The 22,740-nt window shown below is 48.2% G+C and overlaps 1 long non-coding RNA gene across 1 annotated transcript; it reads left to right on the top strand.

Moving 5' to 3' along the window:
- Positions 1-169: 169 nt before the first annotated feature.
- LOC120687743 lies at positions 170-13,722 on the top strand. Its single transcript, XR_005680823.1, has 4 exons — positions 170-472; positions 576-771; positions 979-1,057; positions 13,528-13,722. It is a non-coding gene; the product is annotated as an uncharacterized LOC120687743 (long non-coding RNA).
- Positions 13,723-22,740: the final 9,018 nt, after the last annotated feature.

The following is a 22,740-nucleotide window of genomic DNA, read 5'->3' as shown; positions in this document are numbered from 1 at the left end:
GGCCGGCGCATGATTAGGCCCACCGCTCAGAGAGCTTAGGGTCGACACGTGCGGCTAGGAGACACGTTCGTTCGTTGCCGCCGCACTCTCCGATCCAACAGAACAAGATTATCCTCTTAACAGATCCCGTGGATCCTGGACTCCCACCGCTCGCCTTACTCCTCGCCTATATAAGGCCACGCCGATCTCCATCTCCTTGACGAGCGGAGAGGGGCTTCCTTCCATCAGAGCTCACGCGCGAAGAAGCCAGGAGACGTTCTCATTCGTCGTCGCTCAGGCTGCCGGCGCCCGCCTCCACCTCTGTCACCGTCGATCTCGCCAGCACCGTCACCACCAAGGAGAGCCAGAGCTGCGGCACCCGTCCGCACGAGCTGCATGGTTCCACACCGGGCGCCCTCCTCGGTCATCCTCGACAATCTCTGCTGTTCATCGTTGCTGCCGAGGGCCGCCGCTGTATTGGAGGCCCGGTCAGGTACGTACAGGGTAGTTTAGATGGTACAGCTGCACAGGTATCGGGTATACACCGTTCATAAGTTATTAATCTTGGCTTACGTTTTACTAAATCCCCCGTCCAGAGACGCCTCGTTGCTTCGTTGGTGTGTCCCTTTCCATCTTTTCATTGGTTCCGGATTGGTAATCCTTTATTAAAAAAATATTTTCATTGGTTGGTCCTGCCGCCGCCGCGCATGCATCGCGAGTTGCGTCTTCGCGACATGCGGCCGCCGGTGTGATGGCGTCTGGCCGTCGGACGTCCACGAGTCAATTCACAAGGTGCCTCCTTCAGTCTATTAGACTGACTCCATTGGTTTCTTCGTCTTTGCTTCTTTGCTCTTTGGATCACCGATCAAGCGATCACCAACGATTAGTGTGTGTCCATAACCCTTCTCTAACCCTCTCTTTATTTATTATTGATCAAGTGATAGATTCAATACTGGCTATCCTCTTATGTTATTTATTACCTTATTTTCAACACGATAGAACACAACGAGGAGAAGAGGAGATCTGAGCGTCTGTTTCGGCGAACCAATCTTCTGGTCAGGATTATTTGTTCATTGAGGTTTGACTCTAGTGCATACTCGACTAGTAATTGTCCAATCATGTTTTTCTTTAATTTTTAGCATGAAGAGGAGTTTATAGAACCAAAAGTAAGAATAACAATGTGAGTGATCAACTGATCGTGAGCACCCATTTAATTTATCTCTTGCAAAAAAACATCATGAGCACCCATTTAATTTATCTCTTGCAAAAAAACATCAGTTATGGATGATAAATCTATTTTTACAAAGCATATCCATAATAAAAAATTATTTGATATAAACATTTATCTACATTAACTCATCAAGTGCTCCTAAGCAATATTATAATCATAGTATTATTAAAAGGGCCCCGGGTTCTTAGTACGTCCCAGGCCCCTATATCGCTCGGGAGCCGAGGAACACGTCAAGAATCAAGGACCTCATACGCCCCCTTTCCTACTCACCAATGCCAAAAGCGATTGCGAAAGGCCATCATCAACTACGTGTCCACAGCCTCCATTGCCATCAATACGACGACGCCTCCATTGCCATCAAGGCGACGACGCTGACCGCTATAGCCCGACATCATGCCATTGTCCACAGCCTCCATTATCAGTCCGTGTTGCCATGGAGAACGTTAATGATGGAGAGGCCAATCTGGTGATGAAGGCATGGCCAGCGACAAGACCCGCGACGCATGTCCGAGCTCCACACCAAACCAAACGTGATGGCGCCACCGCGAAGACGTCGAAACACGGCCTGACGAGGCTAGTGCTGCACGTCCAATCCGACCGATGATGACAGCACCGTTGTGATGATGCCGAAGATGATGGTGCCACCGCGAAGACGCGAGACAGGAAGCGACGAAATGGCAGGCAATGTTGTGACATCAGGCTATCGCAAGATGTCGCTGCACTGATGATCCGAGGAGGTTTGGAGCCGCAGGGAGCTGGGGAGTCTGCAACCAGGCATATGCAAGCTCATGCATGCGTTGCCATATGTGCGAGTGCACACATGTTGCTCATGAGAAGATAGCAAGCTAAAGTGCCATGCATGAATAAGATATATGTGTGCCACCATGGAAAGCAAGGACCTGTACAAGTACTTGAAGACAAGCGGAGCATCGTCCAGGTGCCCAGTCAGCTTGTGCCCTCACGGTTGTGTCCCGATTAGTGGGTGGGACATCTCGAGGATCATCTCTACCAGGATCAAACTGCAGTCCACACACATCCTCTGTGTACCATCCTTCTTGTCAACAAAGATCACTGGTGCTCCCCATGGTGATGAACTAGCACGAATAAATTTATTATCTAACAATTCCTTTAATTGTTTCTTAAGTTCTTTTAGTTCACCAGTGAACATCCTATATGGTCTCTTAGCAGTAGGTGCAGTGCTAGGTAAAAGGTCTATGATGAACTCAATGTCACGTTCAGCTGGCATACCTGGCAAGTCATCGGGGAACACATATGAGTACTCGCACACCACCCTGATGTCCTCTATCAGAGCAGCCTTCATCCAGTTCACCGTACAGTCTGCTGATGTTGGAGGGGTTGTAACAAACTCAAACCTCTCACCTTCTGGGCTAGTGAGGAGCACTGATCTCTTGGCACACTGAATCACTGCATCAACCTTGCTCAACCATCCCATTCCAAGAATGATATCGATTCCTCTAGAATCCAGTACTACGAAGTTGGCACGGAATTCTCTACCCATGATCTGGAATCCGACACCAAGACACTGGTACATGGCCTTCATGTTTCCCCCGGGCGAACTAACTAGCATTTGTTTTGACATAGAATGCACGGGAATACCATATTTTGCTACGAACTGAGCAGAAATGAAAGAATGTGATGCTCCTGAATCAAATAAAACCGATGCAGGGGCGGAGTTGACTAAAAACATATCGAATACAACTTCCTGGGCCTCCTGAGCGGTCTCCGCAGCAACATGGTTCACCCTCCCTTGAACATAATTCTGCTGTCCTCGGTTGCCCTGGGGAGTCTGGTTGTTGTTCCTCGGCTGCTGCTGCTGCTGCGGCTGTTGAGGGGTCTGTCTCTGCCCACTATTATTGTTCTGACCCGGAGTGCCCTGGACATTCCTCTTGGGACAAGCGTGCGCAAAATGCCCTTGTTCCCCACACTTGAAGCAAGCATTGCCTCCGAAAGATGCGGGGTTGTTGTTTCTCGCAGGGGTACCGACTGGAGTGTTCTGTCGATTCTGCTGGGGAGTGGCGCGTTGAACTGACTGCTGATTCTGCTGGTACTGCTGAGCTGGGCGCTGGTACTGATACTGATTCTGCCCAAAGTTGACATTCTGTCCTCCTGTGCGGTACTGGTTTCCTTGCTGGGGTCCAAAGCGCGGGCGCGAATTGCTAGACTGGCCTTGTGACTCAAACTTCCGCTTTTGCTCGCCCATCTCCTTGCGAGCATTCTCCACGGCGATGGCATTGTCCACCAGTTTCTGGAAGCTATCAAACCTGTGCACCAACAACTGATATCTGATGGGTGCAACCAACCCTAGCCTGAAGTAGTCCTGCTTCTGCCCATCTGTGGCCACGTCTGCGGGGGCATAGCGGGACAGCTGGATGAACTTGTCCCGATACTCACTTACGGACATTCCCCCTTGCTTCAGAGCTAGGAATTCCTGCCTCTTCAGCTTCATCAAACCCTCAGGTATGTGGTGCTCCCTGAATTGAGTCCTGAACTCTTCCCAGGTGATGGTGTCTTGATCAGCATGGGCGGCGATATAAGCATCCCACCAGTCTGCTGCAGTTCCTTACAATCTACCTAAGGCATACAATACTTTCTCCCTGTCTGTACACTGAACTATGTTCAGCATCTTCTCAATGGTCTTGAGCCAGTCATCGGCGTGAAGAGGATCTGGTGAGTGAGAGAAAGTAGGAGGTCTGTGACTCATGAAGTCATGGTGGCGATCCCTCTGTGGCGGCTGTGGTACTGGAGCTTGGTTCGCTTGAGCTTGTAGATTGGTCATGGCGTTGGCCATTTGAGTCAACAGCTATGTCTGCGCAGCAAGGAACTGCTCCATCCCTGCTGGTGGTGGTGGCGGTGGCCCGTTGTTCTGGTTGTTGCCTCCACTCATGTTGTTGGGTTGCTGGTTGTTGCCTCTTCTCTGACGCTGCACTGGTGGCTGATCTACTCCTGATCCGGACCTAGTGTTCACCATCTGACCGGTTAGACAAGTAAGACTCATGAAATAATCATGGTAAATTATAGGTGCAAGGATGAGATAGAGACAATATAAAATAAAATAGATAACCCCAAGCTTTACTAACTAGCTAACATTATTAAAAACTTGATGCAATCATGGTCATCACTCCATAATTACACTGCAATCATTACAAAAAGCCAACTCACAAATGTTCACAAAACCAAGCATTGAAATACACTGATTAACTAACACACTTAATCAATGTTCACGAACTAGCGATTACAAAAAGACTCTTTACAAGACTCAATCTAAACTCTTAAGCCTATCATCTAATAGAAATAGTTTTGGTAACCACGGTCGCCGAAACGAAGCCTCTTGCGCGGGGTGACAAGGCGGGAAGCGGAGGCTCCTCTGGAACAGGTGGAGGCGCCTCTCCTGCAAGCTGAGCCTCTAGCTGGCAAATCCTGTGGTGAGCTTCTCTCAGTCGGTCTTGGGTGTCGTCCAGCTGGTTGACGGTGCTCCTTAGGTCCGAGTCGACTCCGGCGAGAGCCCGCACTGTGACATTGACGCGGGTCTCCTCGTCCCCTCCAAGTGTCAACTCCGTATCCTCCGTCCCACGAGCACGGCGAGGAAGGTGCTGATAGTCTGTGTCCTCCAAGTCTCGGCGGTTGGTGTGGTTGAGGGACCAGAGAGCCCTCCTGGCGGCATGGCTGACTGCGGCACGATAGGTCGCCATGGGTGTGGAGGAGTCATGTGCGGAGACGGTCATCATGCCTTGGGGCCCATTATCCACCCTTATGTGGACCCGAGTGAAGTAGTAGTCACCGAGCGCAGGGTCTTCATAGTGCCACATCTCGTACATGGGAGCCACAGGGTTGTGAAGCTCGTTCAGCACGTCCCGAAGCAGCAGGGGGAAGTAACCCTCCTCGTGGAATGAGGTGTAGACGCAGTACGGTGCCCTTTCTTCTGGCGGGTCGTCATCCTGATCATCTTCATCATCATCCTCGTCGCCTGGGTCCTCTGGATCCTCTGGGTCTTCCGGGTCTCCTCCAGCTGGTGCAGGTGCTGAAGCTGCTGGAGCAGGAGGTGCAGGTGATGGTGCTGGGGCTTCATCCTCTAACATCTCCAGGGGCTCCTCCTCTGCATCAGAGCCTTCCCACATGCCTCCTCCATAGTAGCCCTCATACTGGATGTCACCGTTGTCCTCCTCTAGCGACGGTGGCCGCTGGAACCTGAGCTTCGAAATAGGCCAGTGGTGGGCCTAGATCGTGTGCTGGCGTCGGCGACAGTAGAGATGGCTGTATGTTTCCGTCCGCATCGACTTCCCGGATGTTGCCTTCTTGGTCTTCGTCGAAGAAGTAATCCCTCCCGGGCACTTCCTCAACCTCTTCCTCCGGCTGAGCTGGCACTGGAATAGAAGCTGGAGCAGGCACTGGCTCAGCGGGTGCAGGAACGGTACGACGGGCGAAGACACGACCTCCAGTGCTCTTGCGTGCAGTCTGCTTGGTTCTGGCCATCTGAAGAACATGGAAGAAAGGTTTTAGAACATACTTGAAGGAGAAACAAGTATGTAGTCAAGGATGAGACAAAAGCTATCAATAAGGATTAAGCAAATAAGCATGAAAGAGCATGGTTGCTAAGCAAGTTAGACCTTAATTTTCGACCATTTCTATCTAGGCTAACATCCTACAGTCAACACTGCTCTGATACCACTTCTGTCACACCCGGTTGATGAGGACAAACCGAATGCATCTCATATGTGCGCCAGGATCAGTTTACACACATATGATTGATCATAAAGTGAATATCACAACAAGTGCAAACGTAAAGAGAGTATTAAAGATTTTATTACAAAACCAAATGTCTTAAGCGAACAAGTAAACGTCTATAGAGTAGCAGCGGAATCTTCTTCAGCACAGGCAGATGATTGGGAGACATACGCCTAGAAATCCTCGAAGCCTTCTGGATACTCCAGATAGTTGTTATTATGGTCCGAGGAGCAAGTATGCAAGGGTGAGTACACTTATGGTTGGTACTCAACAAGTGGTAGGGAAACAACTATAATACATACAAGGCTAATTCAAGGAATAGCTGACACGGCTAACTGCACTCAGCACTTTTAGTTGATCAAATTTTATTAGCAAGCATTAACTAGATATAATTATATACCATTAAACCCATAAGATAAGCATATATGAAGATAAGAAACATAACCATAAGTAAAAGCGTCGATTTAGATCAACTTCAAGTTCAATTATTATGTGAGGGTCCAGGCCGCTCGTGACCGTGAGCACGGCTGATATATCAGTTTTACACTCTGCAGAGGTTGTACACTTTCACCACAATTCGCGTAAAAGCTCCGAAGAACTTTAAACCCAACCATGCAAGTGCGGGCCAAGCACCATATCACACTTCCTTAGGTATGACTGCATAGGGACGCTACGAGGCCTTTACAAAGATTCCCTAACCCATGACAATCCGCTAAGGTTTCCAGTCAAAGTGGTCATAACACTGTCCTAATGAGGTGGTACCTTACCAAAGGACCATTAAACAATACCAATTGCCCCAAGAGGACCGAGCTATACCCCATCGATGCATCCCCTCTTGCCCTTTCGGTAAGACTGTCACAAGCTAGAGTCACAAGCAACTAGCATAGCTACCCAACATGAAAATAAACCCAAGTTGATCAAGGAATAAGGTAAACAATACTAGGCATGTCCTTAACTCGGTTCCCATCATATTATAGACACATGCATGTACATAAAAGTAAATGTGATAGACTTGGTGATTTCATGGGTCATAAACATGATCAAGGGTCCACTTGACTTCCTCAAACTACTGCTGGTCCGGTCCTCCGAAGTCTTGATCTTGCTGCTAATCCTCGAACTGCGGATCGTCTATCGCATCACACACGCACATACAAGCAAACAAGTGCAAAAAGATAAGAAACAGTACACCAAACAATATAAACAGAACAAAACAAGATTACTAAACTATTCTACTCATTGCAACGATCGCGTGAGCGCAAGATTCATCAAAAACGGATCTAAAACGAGAAAGTTATGGCTAAAACAAGTTCGAAGGGCTAAAACTTAATTAAACCTTATACTCAGGGGCTAAAACATAAAAGAAAAGGGCTTTGTCGTAAATACTTTCAACAGCAGAGGACGGCGGGTTTATTTTGGAAAATCTGGAGGGCTCTTTAGCAAAAATTCCTCGGTTGACCGATCTTGACTAGGTTTGACTTGGGGTTGGATTGGATCTGGGCCACCCGATCTAGATCGGACGGGGACGGCTGAGGTGGATTGGGGCGAACCGGCGGCGACGCTGGGTGACCGGCGTCGAGCAAAGCGGCGGTGCGCGGCGGCGGTTCACCGAACTTGGCCGTAGACGGCCGTCCGAGGCTCGGATTCGAGCGCGGTTTGCACTAGGAGCAAGCATTAACTAGATATAATTATATACCATTAAACCCATAAGATAAGCATATATGAAGATAAGAAACATAAACATAAGTAAAAGCGTCGATTTAGATCAACTTCAAGTTCAATTATCATGTGAGGGTCCAAGCCGCTCGTGACCGTGAGCACGGCTGATATATCAGTTTTACACTCTGCAGAGGTTGTACACTTTCACCACAATTCGCGTAAAAGCTCCGAAGAACTTTAAACCCAACCATGCAAGTGCGGTCCAAGCACCGTATCACACTTCCTTCCTTAGGTATGACTGCATAGGGACGCTACGAGGCCTTTACAAAAATTCCCTAACCCATAACAATCCGCTAAGGTTTCTAGTCAAAGTGATCATAACACTGTCCTAATGAGGTGGTACCTTACCAAAGGATCATTAAACAATACCAATTGCCCCAAGAGGACCGAGCTATACCCCATCGATGCATCCCCTCTTGCCCTTTCGGTAAGACTGTCACAAGCTAGAGTCACAAGCAACTAGCATAGCTACCCAACATGAAAATAAACCCAAGTTGATCAAGGAATAAGGTAAACAATACTAGGCATGTCCTTAACTCGGTTCCCATCATATTATAGACACATGCATGTACATAAAAGTAAATGTGATAGACTTGGTGATTTCATGGGTCATAAACATGATCAAGGGTCCACTTGACTTCCTCAAACTGCTGCTGGTCCGGTCCTCCGAAGTCTTGATCTTGCTGCTGATCCTCGAACTGCGGATCGTCTATCGCATCGCACACGCACATACAAGCAAACAAGTGCAAAAAGATAAGAAACAGTACACCAAACAATATAAACAGAACAAAACAAGATTACTAAACTATTCTACTCATTGCAACGATCGCGTGAGCGCAAGATTCATCAAAAACGGATCTAAAACGAGAAAGTTATGGCTAAAACAAGTTCGAATGGCTAAAACTTAATTAAACCTTATACTCAGGGGCTAAAACATAAAAGAAAAGGGCTTTGTCGTAAATACTTTCAACAGCAGAGGATGGCGGGTTTATTTTGGAAAAATTGGAGGGCTCTTTAGCAAAAATTCCTCGGTTGACCGATCTTGACTAGGTTTGACTTGGGGTTGGATTGGATCTGGGCCACCCGATCTAGATCGGACGGCTGAGGTGGATTGGGGCGACCGGCGGCGACGCCGGGCGACCGGCATCGAGCAAAGCGGCGGTGCGCGGCGGTGGTTCACCGAACTTGGCCGTTTGCACTAGGAGCAAGCGCGCGGCGCGGGCAACTCATCTAGGGCAGCGGCGCGGGCTAGTACGGACCGAGCGGAGCTCGCTGCGGCGCAAGGCGGATCGGCGGCGACGGAGAGCTCTCCCGGGCGAAACAGAGCGAGGGAGAGGGGAAAAACAAGCCCGCGTGCTTCACTACCTCGGCGCGGAGCTCCTGGAGGGCTTGAAGTCGACGGGGACGTGTCGGAACGGCGGCGTCGCGGAGAACTCCGAGCTCGAACAATGGCGGCGGTGTGGAAACTAGGGTTTTGCGAGGCAGGAGGCGGTGGCTTCGGGTTAGAGTTCAAGGGGACGCGGGGGCATTGCTTTTATAGGCCGGGGCCGGGGCCTTGGAGTGCGGGCCACGAAGCCGCGGGGGGGGGGGGAGCGGCGCTCGGACTCGGGGAGAGTCCCGGCCCGTCCCGAGCTCGGGTATGACGGGCGGGTCCCCCGCATCAGAGAGAGAAGAGGAAAGGAAGGCTGGAGCGGGCTGGGCCACGAGGGGAGAAGAAAGGAAGAAAAGGAAACAAAAAGGAGATGGGCCGGGCTGAAAACGGGACAGGGAAAAAGGAAAAGCTCTCTATTTTTCTGAAACGGACCAAACACCTTCAATTTAAATTCAAACCCGAGGATTCGAATTTAAATTGAACAACAAGCAAATAAGGATGCAAACCAGCATGAAATGCACACACCTATTTTTCTTATATTTATTTTATGGCTAAATAATTTATTTAATTTGCAATAAATGCTCTAAATTCAAAATAAATTAAGCAAACTCTTATCGAACCTATACAAATTCTAATTAATTTTAATTAGGTTCCTAAATTGAAAACACGGGTGTTACAAATGCCCATGCACGCCCTGGTGCTGTCCACGGACCACACCGAGCGCCTGAAGTGCTGCGTCGCTGATGCCTGCGTCGAAGGAGTCATGCAGTGCGATGGCCTCGTGAACTCTCTCCACCTGGTAATCCCCATCATCTGCAGTCCTCTTGAAGATGGTGACCTTGACCGACCAGCTGTAGCCATGGCCCTCCATTGGGGCGCACCTCCCCACCTAGACTGGCATCTTCTCGTACCCGAGCCCCTGAAGTAGCGTTCGGAGCTCACGGGCGGGTCCTCCTACGCGAGGTCCGTCAGAGTAGGACTTCGTCTCTGGCTGATGCACGCAGGTAGCTGTTGCAGGTGCATGTGGAGGGATGTAGCCGGCGTCAGACTTCCTGGCGGTGAGCTTGGTGCGGACCATGTAAATAAAAAAATTTTGAATAAAAGGAGAGGTCAGCAACCATATTTATTTAAAAAGAAATGGAGGAACAATTGTAGGGTAGAAGAAGAACAGAAATAAATTTTAAGGAAAAGAACAGTAATAAATCAGTCTCGCATAGGCCACCCTGTTGGTCGCAGGGAAGGTGTGCACCAGACTGCCGCCGACTCGCTGCGGGTAGAACTCGTACTCTGAACGCCCAAGCACGCCCTGGTGCTGCCACAGAGCACACCGAGTGCCTGAAGTACTGCGTCGCGGATACCTGCATCGAAGGAGTCATGCGGTGCGATGGCCTCGTGAACTCTCTCCACCTAGTGATCCCCATCATCTGCAGTCCTCTTGAAGATGGTGACCTTGACCGACCAGCTGTAGCCATGGCCCTCCATTGGGGCATACCTCCCCATGTAGACTGGCATCTTCTCATACACGAGCCCCTGAAGTAGCGTCTGGAGCTCACGAGCGGGCCCTCCTGCGCGAAGTCCGTCAGAGTAGGACTTGGTCTCTGGCTGATGCACCCAGGTAGCTGCAGGTGCACGTGCACGTGGAGGGATATAGCCGGTGTCAGACTTCCTGGCGGTGAGCTTGGTGCGGGCCATCTAAATAAAAAAATTTGAATAAAAGGAGAGGTCAGCAACCATATTTATTTAAAAAGAAACGGAGGAACAACTACAAGGTAGAAAAAGAACAGTAATAAATTTTAAGGAAAAGAACAGTAATAAATCAGTCTCGCGTCGGCCACCCTGTTGGTCGTAGGGAAGGTGTGCACCATACTGCCGCCGAATTGCTGCGCGTAGAACTCGTACTCTGAACGCCCAAGCACGCCCTGGTGCTGTCCACGGACCACACCGAGCGCCTGAAGTGCTGCGTCGCGGATGTCTTTATTTGTACTTTGTTTTAGGCCTACGGGTCCTTTTGTACCGAATTCTATCGCATCGTCATGTAATGACACTGTAACGGGTGCCTCCTCCTGTTGTGGCTCCTGAGGATGCTGGATCTGACGGGGCGGTCCACTGGTTCTCTTCCGGGCAGTCTGGCGAACTTTGGCCATCTGTAGCAGCGCAACAGAACAACATCGAAACAGAAAATTTTATTTTAATAACAGAGTATTGCAATTGATTGAAAACTTATTTAAAAGCATTGAAACAAATAAACAACACACCAAAAGTAATTAAATAATTTTTCAATTAAGAAAGTAAGAACAACCCCTTTTAAAAGAAATGAGTAACAACATGGCTTCTAATATAGACTTTAATTTCCGACCAGTTCTAACTAGGCTAATGTCCTACAGTCAACACTATCCTGATACCTCGCAACCCCAGCCGTCACCTCAGAACATGCTACCTCAATATGTTGCAAGTGGGAGAGCACAACTTTCTTTGCTTTCCAAGTGGGAGACCCCATGCTCCAAGCGTTGGGCTAGTATCCCCAGGCGGGTAGTAAATAGCTCCAAATCAGCAGGAAGCAGGTAATCATCATGCTGGCCCATTGGCACATGAGGAGGACGAGTGTCTGGATCACCTTGGCACCATCAAGTGGCATCTTCTTCAGCAGACGTAAAAGACGAGCAAGATCAGCATGGAGGGCTCGGAGAAAGGGTGAAGGATACCCTTCATCCCAAGTCATGGCGGGGACGTGCAGACTGGCCGGACAGCCGTAAGGCACTAGCCAGAGAATTTCGAGGCGAACACAATGCACCGTTAGATGAACCACCATTCTTAATTTCTCCCTTGGACATACCTTCATGGTGCTTGGCACGCTTGTCCTAGTGCCCATCCCGAGCGACCAGACCATATTGCCCTGCTACACTTGTACGAGACCCTGGAGCCCCAATCTGAGCGGCTTCAGTTGTCCTCATGGTCGTCTTGATGGGCACTACATTTCTTGTCATGGAGCTTGAAAACACCCTTGTTGTCGCGGTACTCCGGGGCTTCCTTGCTTTCGAGGTGTGAAGATCCAGACTAGACTTGACAGGTACCACGAGAGCTGCAACCAGATCAACATAGGTTACATCAGGTCTACGGATGTAACCAGATCCAATCTTTCTCTCGGTGTATTCGGCAAACCATCATGCCTCAGGTGCTGCCACAGCCGATGGAGTGCGACGAGCATTGCCCGTAACTCTCGAAGGGCTCGGAGACAGGGTGAAGGATACCCCTCGTCCCAAGTCATTGCGGGGATGTGCAGGCTGGCCAGACGGCCGTAAGGCCTAGTTATTAGGACCGGACTGGACCGGCGGACTGCTAAAACACCGAACTAGAGCCTCCACCGGTCCTGTTCGCTTAAAAGATTGTCTGTGAAATTGAACCGCCCAGTTTTTAACAGAACTGGTAAACCGGTCGGTTCCATACGAACCGGGGCAGTTTTTTAGCTTATCCAAAAATAACCTCCCTGTGCTGGTTGATGGGCGCGTGAGTGTGGGAATTTTTCACCTTTTCATTCTGCGCGCGTGATGGCGATGGCGGACGGGGCTTCCCGCTTTGGCAGCGCATCGAGCTCGGCGCAGCGGCCGGTGACGCATCCATCTGCAGGGCCGGGGCGGGCTGCTGCTGCTGCGCCCGGTGGGCGGCTGCGGCGGCCTGCGGGAGGGCGGCGGCGCGGCGCATTGGGGCATCGAGCGCGCGAGCCGGCGGCGCATCGAACCACGGCGGCTGCTGCACGCTGCCCGGCGCGGCCGAGCAGCTGGCCTGCCGCTCCACCTAGTCGGCTCTCCCTGGCTCCCTACTGCTCTTCACCAGCTCCCCGACTGAGCGGCCCCTCCGTCTCTCCGCCTCGTCGGCTGGTCGTCCCCTGCGTGCGGCGCCGCAGCGACCTGTGCCGCTAGCGTGCACGGCTGCGGGCCTGCGGCTGTGCAAGTGCGCCCCTGGACCCTGGTGAGTGGCGATTGGTGGCCGCCCGGCCTACCCCTGCAACCTGCCTGGTGCGTGCCTGTCTCCTACATCGAGCAGACGATCACACAGCCACACACCACATAGGAAGAGTCTTGAATGCAGAGAGCAGACATGGCTAACGCCTAATGGTTAGAGCAACTCCAACCCACATCCTATTTGATCTCCTACTCTGTATTTAGGAGAGAGAAGAGAAAAAAAACATCTCCAACCAAACTCCTTTCTCATTCCTAACTTTGAGAGTCTCTCAAACCTGCTGGCCTCCCCTCCTACATTTAGGAATGAAATGAGAGTCTCTCATCCTTTAAGAGTGCTGTTGGAGACCATTGCCAAATAGGAGAGATAAATAGGATGAGAGACCCTCATATAGATGAAATAGGAGGCCAAAAGTAGGAGGTGGGTTGGAGTTGCTCTAGTAACTTAGAATACAAACTGAAAGGATTGGATCTGTATAGGTGTATAGTGTTCATATTTGACTGATTTGAATATAGAAACTTGATTGCAGGTTGCAGCTCAAGTTGTTGTTGGAAAGAGCAGATTTACAGCCGCTACATCAGAGCTTATTAGGCTACTGAATTTTTCATCATAGATTCTACTATTGGCTTGAGCATGTTGCTTGCTTCTGCAAGAATTCAATTTATACTCGTGCTCCATATGTTGAACATAGATGCTATATAATTATATGTTATCTATGAGCTTATTTTCTTATGATCAACTATGTAGTATTTACTAATTACTTGTACATGGTACCAGTTCATAGTGTCTGTGGCCGGTTCAGTTCTACGGTCCAAAATTTTTGAACCGGCAGTTCAACCGGTTCATAATGGTTGAACCAATGAACCATTGAACCGACATGCTTACCGGTTCGATGATCGGTCTGGTCCTAAAAACTATGCCGTAAGGCACTAGGCAGAAAATTCTGAGAGAAACGCAAAGCACCGTTTGATGAACCACCATTCTTAATTTCTCCTTGGACATACCTTGGTGCTTGGCACGCTTGCCCAAGTGACCATCTCGAGTGATCAGAATAGATTGCCCTGCTACACTTGTACGAGACCTGGAGTCCCCAATCTGAGCGGCCTCGGCTATCCTCATGGTCGTCTTGATCGGCACCGCATTTTTTCTTGTGGTGCTCGAAAATATCCTTGTTGTCACGGTACTTTGGGGCTTCCTTGCTTTCGCGGTGTTAAGATCCAGACTTAACAGGTACCATGAAAGCTGCAACAAGATCTGATAAACCTAGAGGTTCTGAACAAGATCACATCTAGGCATACAAATCAGGTAGGGGTACAAGTTCTGAGTAGATTTACAAGTGGTTCATCTAGGGTCCATTGAGAGAGACAGGGAGTGAGTAGTAGATACAGACCATCAGCCGGAGGTGGAGCGGAGGCGCCGGAGATCGGGTTCACCATGGCGCCGATGACGTTGAGGAACTCGGGGTCAGAGAGGAGCGGGTCCGGCGGCGGAGACGGTCGGCGAGGGTAGCGGTCACCCTCAGGTCACCACCTGCACTTGCGGTGACGGGAGTGGTGAAGGGGAGCGACGTGGTGGCAAACTTCCCGTCGGCCTCACACTTCCCTCGATCGGTAGGGTTGTTGGAGGGGTGAGTGGCGGCGGTTGTGAATTTTGTACCATGTGCCCCGGCCCCCCTCCTCTTCTATATAGTGCAGGCGACTGGGGCCCACCAACCAAACGGGCTAGGCGCCATCGATTAGTGCGCGTCAATGGTCTGGCCTGATCGTTGGATCAGGCCAAGAGATCAATGCCAACATTCTCCCCCTTGATCTCTTATTGTTTCTTACTCTTCTTCTTTATCTAAGCTTGGTCCATCCCATCGTAGATCAGTGTATAGGGCGTGCCTTGTCATGACAGTTACTACCGTTAGATAATAGCCAAGATCACCTTTTCGGTCTGAAATGGAGTCTTATTCTTGGGCCCTCTTTCTCCAGGAATCATAGGTTTCCCTTAAACCCATGCCGGCTAAGTGTTCTCTGAACACATTGGGTGGTAGGCCTTTTGTAAGCGGATCTGCTAACATCTTCTTAGTACTAATGTATTCTAGACAAACTGTTTGATCCTGGACTTGCTTGTTAACAACATAAAACTTAATATCGATGTGTTTGGCAGCACCACTCGACTTGTTGTTATGAGCATAAAAAAATTGCTGGCTCGTTGTCGCAGTATAGTTTCAGTGGTCTTTCTATGCTGTCGACCACTTCAATTTGGGTACAAATTTCTTTAGTCATGTGACCAACCTAGAGGTCTCATAACATGCCACAAATTTAGCATACATCATGGAGGATGTTGTAACTGAGTGCTTGGAGCTTTTCCACGATATTGCTCCTTTTGCAAGAGTGAAGATATATCTAGATGTGGATTTTCTATCATCTGCATCTCCTGCAAAATCTGAATCTGAATAACCTTCTATATCTAAAGTGTCTGATTTTCTATATGTTAGCATGAGGCCAGTTGTGCCCCTCACATAGTGCAAAGCTTTCTTTAACATTTTCCAGTGCTCTATGCCTGGATTATTCTGGTATCTGTCAAGTACCCCGGTAACAAAACTTAAGTCAGGGTGTGTGCATACTTATGCATACTGTAAGCTTCCGACAGCTGAAACACAATGCACTGTCTTCATTTGTTTGAACTCATACTGGTTCTTGGGACACTGATGTTTCCCGAAACTGTCACCCTTGACTATTGGAGCAGGTGTGGGCTTGCTCGCATGCACACCGTATTTCTTTAATACATTTTCCAAGTATGCCTTCTGCGATAATTCTTCTATCTCAGTGAATCTCAATTCCTAAAACGAACAAAGATTCACCAAAATCCTTTATGTCAAAATTTGAGAACAAGAATTTCTTCGTCTCCAGTAGTAGATTAACATCACTGATAGCTAGCAGAATGTCATCTACATATAGGATGAGGAAAATATTTTTTCTATTCTTAAACTTTGCATAAATGCAATTGTCCTCTTTATTTTCTTTAAATCCAAACTTTCTAATTGTTTCATCAAATTTCAAATACCACTTCTTTGAGGCTTGCTTTAAGCCATAAATGGATTTCTTCAAGCGGCACCCTAAATTTTCTTTGCCTTCCTCGACAAAACCTTTCGGTTGTGCCATGTAGACATCTTTTTATAGATTCCCATTTAGGAATGTTGTCTTTATATCCATCTGGCGCAATTCTAAATCATGATGTGCCACCAGGGCCATTATTATTATAAAAGAATCTTTACATGAAACCGGAGAAAAGGTCTCATTGTAATCTATTCCTTCTCTTTGCGTGAAGCCTTTTGCCACAAGTCGTGCTTTATATCTTTCTATGTTCCCTTTGAAGTCACATTTCGTCTTGTAGACCCACTTGCAGCCTACTGTTTTGGCTCATTTAGGAATTTCTTCTAAGTCCCAAACCTTATTGGTACTCATAGATCTCATTTCATCTTCCATGGCTGCAAGCCATTTGGATGAATTGGCGCTTTTCATGGCTTCTTCAAAGGAGGTGGGATCATCCTCAATTTGTATTTTTTCGCTATTATAGACTATGTAGTCATTAGAAATAGCTGGCTTTCTGATTCTTTGTGGTCTACTTTGGGCCACTTCAATTGGTACTTCTTCTTCAGGAGGCTGCTGTTGCTCCCCCTCATTTGTGGCAACGGGTTCTATTGGATTCTGAGGGATAGGTCCCTCATTTGCATTTCTTGCCACATCAGGAGAACTAATAACAGGTATCGGCACTGCAGTTTCCTGCTCTGTTGGTACCGCAACCATAGGCAACGAGAAGTAAGGCTCTCGAGTCATCGGAGAGGGGACGAATACCCGCTTCTCTTCAAGATCAATTTTTCTGGTTCCCATGCTCCCCTTGATCATCTGGTCTTCTAACAAGGGAGCGTGTCTGGTTTCTAAAATTTTTGTATATTTGTCTGGGTAGTAGAAACGATATCCTTTCGATCTTTCTGTATAGCCAATAAAATGGCAACTGACTATTTTGGGATCTAGCATCCCAATGTTTGGATTAAACACTTTGGCCTCAGCCGGATAGCCCCATACACGAAAATGATTAAGCAAGGGTTCTCTTCCTGTCCATAATTAATACGGTGTTTTCGGCACTGACTTACTTGGCACGCGATTAAGAATATGAATGGCAGTTTTTAACGCTTCCATCCACAAATTAATCGGTAGCGTGGAGTAGCTCATCATACTTCTTACCATATCCATCAGGGTACGGTCCTTCTTTCAGCCACTCCATTCTGCTGAGGCTCGCCCGGTTTAGAATACTGGACAACTATGTCATTTTCATGTAAGAACCTCGCAAAATGTCCAGGAATTTGGCCATACAGGGTGTGTCCACCGTAGTACTCCCCCCCCAACAGTCGGATCTGTAAATGTTATGAATGAATTATAACCATCTACAGTAGTGACAGGGAATGATCCATATATATCTATGTGAATTATTTCTAGAATTCCCGCACTTCGTTTGACACATTTCTTTATTTTCTTAACATGTTTTTCTTTAATACAATTGATACATTGTTCTAAATCTTAAAACTCTAATGGTGGAAGAATTGATGCTTTCTAAGCGCTCTATTCTCTCCCTCGAAATATGGGCTAAATGATAGTGCCACAATTTCGACTAGATTGCATCAATTCGTTTTGTTTCTTTGTAACATTCTCAGATGAGGAGGCATTCTTATTCTCAGAACATACAACATTCACATTCTCAGGCAATGAAAGCAAGTATAACCTGTCTTGTCGGAAGAAAAGACCAACACATTCTTCATTAATTTGTATCTCACACTTGCCATCACTAAAATGACAATCAATAGAGTCATCATCTAATCTCGATACACTTATTAAGTTTCTTTGCAAAGACGGTACATAGGGTGTGTTTAGTTCTCCCGTTCTGGAATTTTGAAAGGGAATCTTTTTACATTTGAAGTATTAAACACATACTAATCATAAAACTAATTACAGAACTTGTTTGTAAACTACGAGATGAATCTAATAAGCCTAATTAATCTATCATTAGCATATGTTTACTGTAGTAAGTTAGTGTCTAATCACGATCTAATTAGATTCATTAGATTCGTCTTGCGATTTACTGTCCATTTGTGTAATGTAACTTTTTTCGACTACATTTAATACATCATGCATGCGATTTACAAAAAAAATTGAAACTTTGAAGTTTGGATCTAAACAAGGCCATAGAGAACATCTCTAAGATAAAGTACAAAGCCACTATGTAATTCTAAATTAAATTCTGCAATGGCTCCGACTTGGGCTTCTACTCCATTTGCAAGTTTAATTCTTCTTGCGCCTCTTGGTAGGGTCCTCCTCATACTTGATCCCTGTAAAGAATTAGCAATATGAATAGTTGCACCATAGTCAATCCACCAAGAGAATTTGTCATAACTTAAATACAGGAATTCATCTACAAAAATAATGGTGTCCTCACCCTTTATTAATAGGTCCTTCAGAAACTTGGGGCAGTCCCTCTTGTAGTGTCCTCTTCCTTTGCACTCAAGGCATTGGTCTTTTTCAACTGAGAAATTGTCCCAATTTCTCTGGAAGTTTTGCTGAGGTGGTTTGGAAGGGCCACTCTCCTTCTGATTCTTGCTTGGTGGGAAAGGTCTCTTGTTGTTCTGGTAGTTCTTTTTCTTTTGTTGTACTTGAAAGACAAGCTCACCACCATTGGCGACCCTAAGTCGATCTTCTTCTTGAACGCACATGGCAATCAGCTTCTCGATGTCCCAATTTTTTTTGGAAAGGTGTTATAATTGACATGAAAAGTCGCAAACTCCTTTGGTAGGGACTTGAAGGCCAGCTGAACAATGAACGGATCTGGCAAACGCATGTCCATTGTTTTGAGCTTGTTTGCCATTTGGCTTATTTCTAAGATGTGTTCTCTGATGCCACCGCCAGTGTATTTCTTACTCATAAGCTGCTCAGGAAGGGTGGCAGCATAAACCTTGGAAGAACCAGTAAACTGACTCTTCACTTTGGCTAAGTATTCTGCAGCGGTGGAGCAATCTGGGATTGCCGTTCTAATAGCACCTGTAATTGAACTTTTGATGATCATGAGGCACTTACGATTTGATGAATTCCACTGTGCCCTCTCAATGTCAAATTTGGTTCAAGCAGTATCATTGTCTTTCTCACGAATAGCCCATGCATCGGCTGCTTCATTTTGAGCCCTCACGGGCTTTTCTGGTTCTTTCGGTGATGGCGCTATGACGGCCAAATCTATATGGCTATCGCCAGAGCAATCTCAAGTTTCTGGTACCATTTCCCATAATTGTTTCCATCCAAGTCTGGGATGGTATTGACATAGGACATAGCATTAGAGCCTGAAATTAAAATTTAGAATTGTGAGGACATATTCGGGACAACAATAATTGCATGTGTCAATTTAACGTTGGTCAAAATTAAAACAAGCAACAACTTGTACATTAAATCTAAATCACCGTCGGGCAGTTAAAGAAATAATGTATAAAAAATTTCTGGACAAGATTATAATATTGCAATATCGAACTTTGGTCAGAAATTACAATATCATAGTACACAAAAAATTCTGAACTCAAACAAATTCTATATGCATCTATATTAATTATCTCGTTGGTTCAAATTAACATAGAGGGACAAGTATAATTCTTCGCACCGGAAAAAAGTAAATATTCTAAATATTTAGAAGCATATTTATGTGTTCTTGTTTCTAAAATAATTTACACGTTGGTGCAAATTCAAATTCTATGCAAAAATTGATCAAAATTAGATTTAAAAAGCTTCTAAATATAAAAGAAAAACAGAGAAAATCTCAAGCTTTCTTGCTGCCCGTGGCCACTTTCGGCCCGCGGCCCACCGCCGCACAGGCGCTCCCCCGCGCCCAGGCCGCAACCTGGGCCTGGGCTGGGAATTCAGCCGCCCTGCGGCTCCCTCCTGGGCCGATTGCAGCCTGCTCGGTGGCCAGCCTCCCCTGTCCATCGGATCAGATCCGACGGCTGGGCGTCGCATCCAGCGGGGCAAAACCGGCCTCCGACCGGTTACCCCAGAACCCTAGGGCCATTTCTCTCCCTCCCTTTCTGTCTCTTTCCCACATATCACAGAGCGGTGGCGGCCATGGCTGGCCGGAGGAAGAGCGGCGAATCCGCCGCCGGCCCCCTCGGCCGGCGCGCGCTCTCACCCGAGTGAGAGCGCGCCGCCATCTAGCGACCTGACAGCGGTGCCCGAGCCCGCGCGCCGGATCCCGGCGAGCGGCGGTCCGGTCTGTCTTTGTGCGCTGGCGAACCGGGCTCTCTGTTGAGCTTTGCACGCTGCGATGGCCGGTGTACGCAACGGCGGTGAGGCCCTGGTATGCCCCGCCGTCTCTTTCCTCTTTGCTAGGGTTAGTGTTCTGGGATTTCTCGATCTGAGATTTCGAGTCGGGTTTTCCCCTCCTTCTAAAATGCTTTCTCTTCTACCCAAACACCTGATCTATGCACTAGATCGGCATCTGATATCATTGATAAACATAGAGGTTCTTGATTTCTGAACAAGATCACATCTAGGCATACAAATCGGGTAGGGGTACAAGTTCAGAGTAGATTTACAAGTGGTTCATCTAGGATACGTTGAGAGAGAGAGGGAGTGAGTAGTAGACACAGACCATGGGCCGGAGGCGGAGCGGAGGTGCTGGAGCTCGGGTTGACCATGGCGCTGATGGCGTTGAGGAACTCGGGGTCGGAGAGGAGCAGGTCCGGCGGCGGAGACGGTCGGCGAGGGTAGCGGTCACCCTCGGGTCGCCACCTGCACTTGCCGGTGACGGGAGTGGAGAAAGGGGAGTGACGTGGTGGCGGACTTCCCGTCGGCCTCGCGCTTCTCTCGATCAGTAGGGTTGTAGGAGGGGTGAGTGGCGGTGAATCCCGTACTGTGTGCCCCGGCCCCCCTCCTCTTCTATATAGCGCAGGTGACGGGGTCCACCAGCCAATCGGGCTAGGCGCCCCTGATCAGGGCGCGTCAAGGGTCTGGCCCGATCGTTGGATCGGGGATCGGGCAAAGAGATCAATTCCAACAAGATTGACATAGGTTAAATCACATCTCTGGATGTAACAGAATCCAATCTTTCTCTCAGTGTATTTCGCAGCGCGTCATGCCTCAGGTGCTACTGCAGCCGATGGAGTGCGACGGGCATTGCCCGTAACTCCCGGAGGGTTCAGAGACAGGGTGAAGGAAATCCCTCGTCCCAAGTCATCGCGGGGACATGCAGGCTGACGGGACAGCCGTAAGGCTCTAGGCAGTGAATTCCGAGAGGAACGCAAAGCACCGTCAGATGAACCATCTTTATTAATTTCTCCCTTGGACATACCTTCATGATGCTTGGCTCGCTTGGCCTAGTGCCCATCCCAAGTGATCAGAACAGATTGCCTTGCTACACTTGTACGAGACATGGAGATCACCAATCTAAGCGGCCTCGGCTGTCCTCATGGTTGTCTTGACGGGCACTGCATTTCTTCTAATGGTGCTAAAAAACATCCTTGTTGTCGCAGTACTCCGGGCCGTCCTTGCTTTCGCGGCATGAAGATCCAGACTTGACAGGTGCCATGGAAACTGCCCAAGATCAACACGGGTTACATCACGTCTATGGATGTAACCAAATCCAATCTTTTTCGGCAGCGCATCATGCCTCAGGTGCTTCCACAGCTGATGGAGTACGATGAGCATCGCCCGTAACTCTCGGAGGGCTCGGAGACAGGGTGAAGGATACGCCTCATCCCAAGTCATGGCGGGGACGTGCAGGCTGGCTGGACAGTTGTTAGGCACTAGGCACAGAATTCCGAGAGGAGCGCAAAGCACCATTAGATGAACCACCATTCTTAATTTCTCCCTTCGACATACCTTCATGGTGCTTGGCACGCTTGGCCTAGTGCCCATCCCAAGCGATCAGAACAGATTGCCCTGCTACACTTGTACGAGACGTGGAGATCACCAATTTAAGCGGCCTCGGCTGTCCTCATGGTCATCTTGGCGGGCACTGCATTTCTTCTCGTGGCACTCGAAAACATCCTTGTTGTCGCGGTACTCCGGGGCGTCCTTGCTTTCGCGGTGTGAAGATCTAGAATTGACTGGTGCCATGGAAGCTGCAACAAGATCGACACATGTTATATCACGTACAGTACAAGAAGTAAGTTCGTAAGTGCAGGAAACTGCAAGCGAATGCTGGTTACCTGGGAGCAAAAAGAATGCTGGTTACCTGGGAGCTAATTAAAGATCTCCTAGAGGCCGCAAGCAGAGACGGAATGAACGGAGTTGGCGTTGGGTGGTGAACTCGTCTACCGACATGGCAGGTATTTATAGAGCTACAGGTCCACAAGATCTTAACAAATATTTTCTGTTGATAAACAACCAACAAAGAGAAGTGCATGCTGATTTTACGGCAAGCTCCGGCGGCAGCTGGTTGCAGTTAGTGATGACAATTTTACCCGCAGGTGCGGGTACCCACAGGTACCCGACCCGACGGGTGAAGTTATGGACATGAAATTTTACCGGCAGATATAGGTATGGATATAGAATTTCACCCGTAGGTAGAGCGTGAGTAAAAGTTTTTACCCGCGGGTGCCCAACGGGTACCCAAAATACAAAAAAAAGAGAGAAAAAATATGGGCTTTCCGGCGCTTCCCTCGGGCGTCGGCTTGCTCGCCAAAGGATCAGAGGTTGCGCACGTCTCCACGCTCCTCTCTTGCCAG

The sequence above is a fragment of the Panicum virgatum genome, chromosome 9N (genome assembly GCF_016808335.1).
Source record: "Panicum virgatum strain AP13 chromosome 9N, P.virgatum_v5, whole genome shotgun sequence".
Taxonomy (NCBI): domain Eukaryota; kingdom Viridiplantae; phylum Streptophyta; class Magnoliopsida; order Poales; family Poaceae; genus Panicum; species Panicum virgatum.
Note: the sequence above shows the minus strand (reverse complement) of the source record. Positions and strands in the feature narration are given on the sequence as shown.